The 8,528-nt window shown below is 39.8% G+C and overlaps 1 pseudogene; it reads right to left on the bottom strand.

Annotated features, from left to right (window-relative positions):
* Window positions 1–6,830: 6,830 nt before the first annotated feature.
* Window positions 6,831–7,311, bottom strand: LOC118987262 (FUN14 domain-containing protein 1-like; annotated as a pseudogene).
* Between the last annotated feature and the right edge of the window lie 1,217 nt (window positions 7,312–8,528).

Raw genomic sequence — 8,528 nt, 5'->3', positions numbered from 1 at the left:
AGTAAATTTAGATGTATATTTCATCTACTTACTTGCTTTATTTTGTATTTGTTGTCTTTTATTAGTCCATTTACCTTTTTCTGTTAGTTTGGAGATTAAAAGAAATTTTCTGCCCTGGCTGGTGTAGCTCAGTGGATTGGACATAGGCCTAAGAACCAAGGGGTCACAGGTTTGGTTCCCGGTCAGGGCATGTGCCTGGGTTGTAGGCTTGGTCCCTGAGTCCCTGGTGAGGGTTGTGCAGGAGGCAGCCACACATTGATGTTTCTCTCCCTCTCTTTCTTCTTCCCTTCCTCATTCTCTGAGAATAAATAAAATCCATAGAAAAATTTCCTTTACTATTTTAATATTGGTTACCCTGGACAACATTACACCCTGGTTCCTTAACTTATCCAAGTCAAATGTTAGTTGGTACTTTTACATTTCTCTGAGAAAATGTAAAGACTGTGGAACACCATAACCACATTAGTTTCTCTAGCTGACATGCTACTGTTGTCATTTGTTGGTATTTTAAGACATTGGTATTTTTAGTATATAAGTTAGTGTTCATTTTCACCCACATACATACTACTTTTGTTGCTCTTCTTTTCTGTATCTCTGATCTTTTCTCTGTTATCATTTTTGTTCTGCCTGAAGAATACTCTTTTTTTAAAAAAAATTGATTTGAGATATATGGAGTGGGTGGGAAAGAGAGAGAGAGAGAGATCAATTTGTTGTTCCACTTATTTATGCATTTGTTGGTTGATACTTGTGTGTGCCCTGACTGGGGATTGAACACACAGCCTTGGCATATGGGGACTGGAGGGTGCTCTAACCAGCTGAACTACCTACCTGGCAAGGACTGAAGAATATTCTTTAGAGTTTCCTTTACTACAGGTCTATTGGTGGCATATTTGTTCAGTTTCTAAAAATGTCTTTATGTCATATTTCTTCTTGAACGATGTGTCTGCTTGACATAGAATTCTAGGTTGGCAGTTATTTTCATCTAAGTTGACAATCTTCCTTTTGATATAAGTGACATTTGCTTTACCTTTTTATCCATGATGGACCCTTAGGTTGTTTTTATGCCTTGGCTATTATGAAAAATGCTTCATTGAACATGGGAGTTCAGATATCTCTTTGAGATACTGATTTCATCTCCTTTAGCTGTATATCTGGAAGTGGAATTGCTGGGTCATATGGTAATTCTATTTTTAATTTTTTTTTGAGAAACTTCCATACTCTTCTCCATAATGGCTGCACCAATTTACGTTCCCACCAAGAATGCACAAGGATTACCTTTTCTCTGTATCCTGACCAGCACTTGTCTTTTGTCTTTTTGATAATAGCCATTCGAACAGGTGTGAGGTTCACTGTGGTTTTGACTTGCATCTCCCTGATGATTTGTGATGTTGAGCACCTTTTAAATGAATCTGTTAGCCATTTGTATGTCTTCTTTGGAAAAGACGTCCATTCAGTTTTACACCCATTTTTAGATTGGGTTATACATTGTTTTGCTATTGAGTGGTGTGAGTTCCATATATACATTGGCTATCAAGTTCTTACCAGATATGTGGTTTGCAAATGTTTTCTCCTATTCCACAGGTAGCACTATTTGGTTGATTGTATACTTCGGCTGCACAGAAGCTTTTTAGGTTGATGTGGTCTCCACTTGTTGTTTTTTTTTCCTCTTTGGCTCTTTTTTGCCTGTGCTTTTGGTGTCGTATCTAAAAAGTCATTGCCAAGACCAATGTCAAAGAGCTTTTCCCTGGGGTTCCTTCTAGTTTTATGGTTTCAGGTCTTACAGTTGAGTCTTTAATCCATTGGAGTTAATTTTTGTGTATGGCATAAAAAAGATCCAATTTCATTCTTTGCATACAGATATTCAGTTTTCCCAACACCATTTATCGAAGACACTAGCTTTTGCACATTGTGTGATGACTTCTTTCAGCTTTTGTAAGTTTGAAAAAGTCTGTATTTCCCTTCATTTTTGAAAGACATTTTCATTTGATATAGAATTCTAGGTTGATTTCTTTTAATACTCTAAAGATGTTTCTTCACTGCCTTCTTGCTTGCATTGTTCCAAAGAGAAATGTGCTGTTTCTCTGTTGTGTAATAGTTTTTTTATTGTCTGACTGCTTTTAAGATTTTCTGTTGATCACTGGTTTTGAGCAATATGATTCTGCTGTGCCTTGGGATCTTGGTTTTTTCCATTTTTTTATGCTTGAGATTCATTAGGTTTCTTTGGATCTGTGAGTTTATCATTTTCATCATATTAGGAAAAATTTTGGCTATTATTAATCTGCTATTAATCCTATTCCATGTAATTTTATCTCAGACATTGAAATTTTCATCCCTTGAAGTTCAATTTGAATCTTTTTAAATAAGGTTTATTTTTTAAAGAGTTTATTTATTTATTTTTAGAGTGAGGGGAAGGGAAGGAGAGAGAGGGAGAGAAACATCAATGTGTGGTTGCCTCTCACATACCCACCCTGGTGCTCACTGGGGACCTGGCCTGCCACCCAGGCGTTTGCCCTGACTAGGAATCAAACTTCAACCCTTTTGTTCTCAGGCTCGTGCTCAATCCACTGAGCTACACCAGCCAGGGCTCAATTTGGATGGACATGAACTAAAGCGGGGGAATGTGGGGGGGGGGTGTGCAGGGTAGAGGGGAATGAAGGGGGGAAATGGGACAACTGTAATGGCATAATCAATAAAATATATTTAAAAATATCTTCCATGTCTTAACTTTTTGAGTACATGAAACACTCTTATTATTTTTTTAATGTTCTTGCCTGCTAATTCTAACATCTGTGTCATTTGGGGGTTGGTTTGATTGATTGACTCCCCCCCCTCATTTTGGGTTATACATTCCTGATTCTTTGCATGCCCAGTAATTTTTAATTAGATACTAGGTGTTGTGAATTTTACCTTGTCAAGTGAAGGATAATTTTGTATTTCTATAAACATTCTTTTTAATTCAATTTATTGAGTGACATTGGTTAATACAATTATACATGTTTCAGGTATGCAATTCTATAACACATGATCTGTATATCGTATTGTGTGTTTTTATCACCCCAAGTCAACTCTCCTTCCATCATCTTAAACATACTTGAGTTTTATTCTGTGATACAGTAAAATTAGTTGGAAAACAATCTGATCCTTTCAGGTCTTGCTTTTAAGAGTTGTTAGATGGAACCAGAACACTGTTTAGTCTAGGGTTAATCATCTCCACAACTGACCCAAGATTATTCTAAGTACTCTGCCAAATTCCCTGCGATTTTTGAGGTTGTACAGTCTGTTTGGTGACTGTTTAGCACTATCCTTGGCCCTGTACAAACTCACAGTACTATAACCTCTAATCTCTTCTTTTGGTTCTTTCTCTGGTCTTGGTCCTTTTGAAACATGCTTGTGCTGATGAACACTCTGCCGAATACTCAAAGGGGCCCCTCTGTAGATAGCTGGTGTTCCCTCCCTCTTTGTAGTTTCTCTCCTCTCTGGAACTCATTCCTGCAGATTCTAGCTGTTTTGATCTACCAAGATTTTCAGCTGTCTCCTCCATTCGGGGAGGTTGCCTGGGTTCCCCTCCCCTGCACTGTGATCTCAAAACCCAAGACAGTAATTTGGGGTGATCCTGGGGCTCACCGAGTTTGTTTCCCAGCTTTCCCCCCTCACCATCATTTGTTGCCTAATGTCCAGTGCCTTGTAACCTAGTGTTTCATGGATGTTTTTCATCTTTTGGTTGTTTCAATGGGAGGGTACATTTGATCCTCTTACTCCATCCCGGCCACAATCCTCTTAATAATTTATGATGGAATGTTTGACAGTGTGTATGAAAAATTACAGAGATAATTTAATTCTCTGTGAAGTGTTATTTTCTTGTAGAATAGTTTTACTTTAGCTTCAGCCTGGCAGTTGAGAGGCAGTTCTCCGTACTATCAGGGATTAAAGTGATTTGAAGCTGGGGATAAGTTTTTTGAGGGCTTGTTCATTTCTGACTCATCCTTATTCCTAATATACGGCTCTTCTGAGATTCCAGTTGAAAATATGGAGTGTTTATCGGGGCCTCTTCGCCTCGGTGGACCTGAAACTTTTAATTTCCCCCCTATCCCTTTGAGACTGTTGGAAGCGCTGCTCAGCTCCTCGGTCTATGAGTCATTGCTCTGCTAAGCCTCTCAGCCTTTCAGCTGCTTTTTTAGAATCAGTAAACGCCTTGAAGGGAAAAGCAGCCAGAAATGAATGTTGGTCTCATCTTTGTATTTCTCATGTCTCTCTCTCTCTTTATCTTGGCTCTCAAAGTCCTCCTTGAATTGGCTCCGATAACTTCAAACAGATTTAAAAAAATACATCACGTAGTTTTTCTGGTTGTACTTGCTGAGAGTTGGCCCGCAACAAGTTAGTCCACTATTGCCAAAAAGAGAAAAATCTACCTTTCATTTTTTTTGTCGTTGTTATTTGACTTCACCAAAGTGTTTGAAATTTGCGTTCTATTCTATAATCACAATTTTTAGTTGTTTAGCGCTAGCTTTAAATATATAAATACAGTGTCGATCACCAGCCATTTCACAACTGCAGTGCCGTTTTTGAGCTCTTTATTTGGATTCAACATTTGGTTGGTTGGATTTTATTCTCAAAAATTTTTCTCGGTGAGCCTCCTTCCTCTGTTTCAACAGGCTTGGTATCTGTCCAGGTCTATTTGTGCAGCTGCTGTCCGTAAATTATTTCTACTTCTTATTTTCCTGGTTATAGTTACTGTTCCTTTAATATTCTGTTTTTCTCTTTCTAGGCTTACACAGTCACCTGCTGGAACACATTCTCTAAATTCCTGAAAAGGGTTTGGGAAGGGAAACTTTGAGTCTTTGCATGTCTGAATACGTCTCCTCTGTGCTCAGTCTTGATAGTTAAAGCTACATTTTTTCTTACAGCATTTAGAGGCAGTGAGGAGACTTCTGAGAGTAATGTTATTCTAGTTCTTTTAAAGATAATATGTTTTTCCTCCTTGGAAATTTTAAGGATTTTTTTCTTTCAGTCTGGGTGTTCTGATATTTGCACCATAATGGATTCAGATTAAAAATTTAAATATATCCTGCTTGGCATTTCGATTGACTTTTGAAGTATGAAAAGGGTGTCTTTTTTTTAACCTCTGGGGAATTTCCGTCTTGTTTCTTTTATTATTTCCCCCTCTCTATTCTACTTCAGCCACTCTGGAACTGTCATGAGATCAATGACGATACTTATGGATGTGTCCTTGTTCTCTTAACTTCCATATGTTTAACTCTTTTGTTTCCCCTTTCACACTGTATTCTAAGAAAATCACTCCGAAAAACTTGCTCTACAACTAGAGGGTTTTTGATATTCAAATTTTTGTTTTCCAGGCTTTAATTAGTTTGTTTCTTAGCGGCCAATTCTTGTTTTATAAATGTGAGAGCCTCACTAATCTCTCTCCAGATATTTATAATTAATTTTAAGTCACTTTCTCTGTGCTATATAGACTCTTAATAATTTTAATTTAAGTCAGGGCCTTATGTGATCCAGTTACTGCAAGGCATTCATCCAAAGAAATCTAGGTCAGCAGCCAACATCCACGATGAGTAATTTACAGCTCTACTTGGTCTCTTGAGAAAAACCAAGAGGAAATGCATTTTTAATGCCTATCTAGCGATCTTAACTATTCCTTCTCCCCACTGCTGCTTCCCCAGTTCACTCGACACTGCTGGTAACAGAACTCTGAAAATCTCTCCCACTATCACTTTCCAACACTCTCGAATCCCCTCGACTGTCTAGTCTATACAGCTTCTTCTTTATTCCCCCGATTTGCGCTTCTCTTTCCAGTGTGGAATCTCTTTGTTCTTTACATATGTTTTAACCTCCTGTACATTAACTGTGGATTCTCCATAACAAAGGAAAACCCAAGAGGTGCAACATGAGGTGCGCCTAGGGGAGAGGTGCATCTTTCTCCCTTAGACACCGAACATAGTGAGGGAAGATTAGTGCTTCTGGCCCTCCAGTGTTGCTGTCTCCCTTCCCAGGAGATGGCCCCTCTCATAGTTGCTCCAGTCTGAAGAAGCAGGTAGTGGCCTTTTCCCCTTCTCACCAACGTGTAATAATAAATTGGATATGGGAATGGCAGCCATTCTGCTGTTCTTTCTAGGGCTATGAGGCAGCTGTCAAAATCAAACAAACAATTTGGCGACTTAGGGTCCATGAACAACCCTAATGTGGGAGTCATTTAATTGATGCTCCATTCACACGCGCGCGCGCACACACACACACACAGATACGTTTTTATAACTATAGACATCAAAAAAAGAAAAAAAAAGCTTTGAACATGTAATATTTCCTTACAAGAGACTTCCTTGAAACTGTTTACTACAGTTTTTATATAAGCAAAGTAAGAATCACAGAAAAAACCCTAAAATTGGTATTAAATTTCTTTGATATCTTTAATAATTCTGTTTCTAAATCCTCCCACATAAGAGCACTGCAGTTCTTCAATTTATTGCAAACATATCTTTTTTAAAAAAAGTCAGCCCTAATATTGAAGCTATAATACAAATGTTTAATTATTGGCAGAGTGAAGAACATCTGCTTTAAATAAATGAAAGCCATGTCTTGCTCAGAAATACTATTGTACACATACCACATAGATTGTTTTACAGAGAATACTAGTTTGCCAAACTTCAGATGGCAAAATGCTAAGTTGTGGGTTTGATATCACGCAGCTAGCTGTTTCTCATCGCCCTGGAGAGTCTGGTGGCATGTAATGTTGAAAGGTCACCTTGTCACCACCCCTTCTTTTCTCACAGGTGACTCCACTGTTGTAGGACATTCATATCCTTAAGATGCAAGACCTACAGAAAGCCTCCCCTGAATCCACTGGGTATCGCAATGTTCTGTTGGACCAATTCTGCTGCCTCTTCAATGATATTGATTTCAGGTGCTGCCTTATCTGCTCATTTCTTAATCTGTTTTTTTTTTGCTTTGTTTATACCTTTTCCAACTTTTTTCTAGTCTACCTGTGCATAACCACTGCGACTAACAGTCTGAAGGAAAAGAAAACTCCCACCTATTGCAGTTGCTGCAAGTTTTCCAACTTTCTGGAATAAACATCCTGCACACCAGCCACTCCAACCACTACAATCCATTTGGCAACTGAGTATTTTTGTACCAAAGCTCCAGAACTGTGGCCCCAAACACGATTCCACCAGTGGTGCCTTCTTGCATACTCAGTTAATTCCAACTCTTCCTGAGAGTCTTCATCACTTTCACATTCTTGGGCGGNCTTCTTGTGGGGGGGGGGGGGGGGGGGGGGGGGGGGTTCTAAGTCGCCATGATATTGCCAGTGGTCTGTATTGAAGGTGGATGCTCCTTTCTTACAGTTTCTACTCTTGTCTCATTTCATTGGCATCTGTAATCACAGATTAGACTTTTTCCAGCTGGTACCTTAAGGGGCACTCGATCATGTTCCTGGTAGCAAGTATTCCACGTCAGTGATTTCCAAGCCAAGTCCCAGGGGGCTGATGGCTCTGGGGGCGGGGGTGGGCCTAGGGTTTTGAGTGAATGTGGGCATATAGGTCATCAGACCTCTGTCCGCATTCAGGAACAACGTTAATATCTTAAGAAACTGGACATCTGTGGGGGTTATGTTTTAAATGACATCTGATTTACAACTCCAGACTTTCTCAATTTGGTAGACTTACATAATGCCACATGTATTTGGTTTTCACTCCAATATTTGCAGTTCTAACAGTGTATTCTTCCCCAAATTTGCCACCCTGACTTCAGACCTCCCAAGGTTCCTCTTGGGGGCTCTCTGGGTGAATGGCAGATCTATTACAGCTTGGGTCTGGGCCACTCCTGTCCTTCAACATCATTGTTCCAATAGTCTGACGCTCATGGTGAAAATGTTTTCTTGTTCAAGTTTAACACAGAAGTTTTACTCTAAAGTCCAGCTGAATATCATACTTTAAAACCCGAAGGTGGCTTACAGCACCCAAAAATGTTGGCCAGGCCCTATGCCCCCTGCTGTACTGGGGAAGGGATAGGATGGTCATTGACCACCCCATGTGTGACCTTTTCCTCTCTGTGCTCTAATGAGCAGAAAGCAACATTTGTGTGATTGGAGAGGTAAAAGATGTAGCGTACCCGACTCTGCAGCCAAGCAATCACACAACACTGGCTCCTTACTTCATAATCTAAGCCATATGTAGTCTAAAGAACAACTTGGCAGGTTGTCCTCATCCATTCAACTCATCTTGTGTTCCTGTGTCCAGCCCTTCTGCTAATGGAGAGCAACACCCTTGAACCATTTCCAACATCTTTGCCCCTTCCCCATATTCCTTGGCTTTTTTATTACCTCTCTCATGGGCTGTCAGTTCCACTGCATTCCATCCAGCCCCCCTCTTGGATGGGAGAGGAGAAGCTTCAGGTCCTGAAGGTGGAAGCGGGCAGCTGGACAGTTCATCGTGGTGCTGTGACCCATGGGAGAAATACTTACAAAGCAATGAGATGTTTCTGCGGAGGATAACTTCATGTTGGTGTACATTTTG

The sequence above is a fragment of the Sturnira hondurensis genome, unplaced genomic scaffold (assembly GCF_014824575.4).
Source record: "Sturnira hondurensis isolate 20B ecotype Veracruz unplaced genomic scaffold, ASM1482457v3 Scaffold0005220, whole genome shotgun sequence".
In the NCBI taxonomy this organism is placed as follows: Eukaryota; Metazoa; Chordata; class Mammalia; order Chiroptera; family Phyllostomidae; genus Sturnira; species Sturnira hondurensis.
Note: the sequence above shows the minus strand (reverse complement) of the source record. Positions and strands in the feature narration are given on the sequence as shown.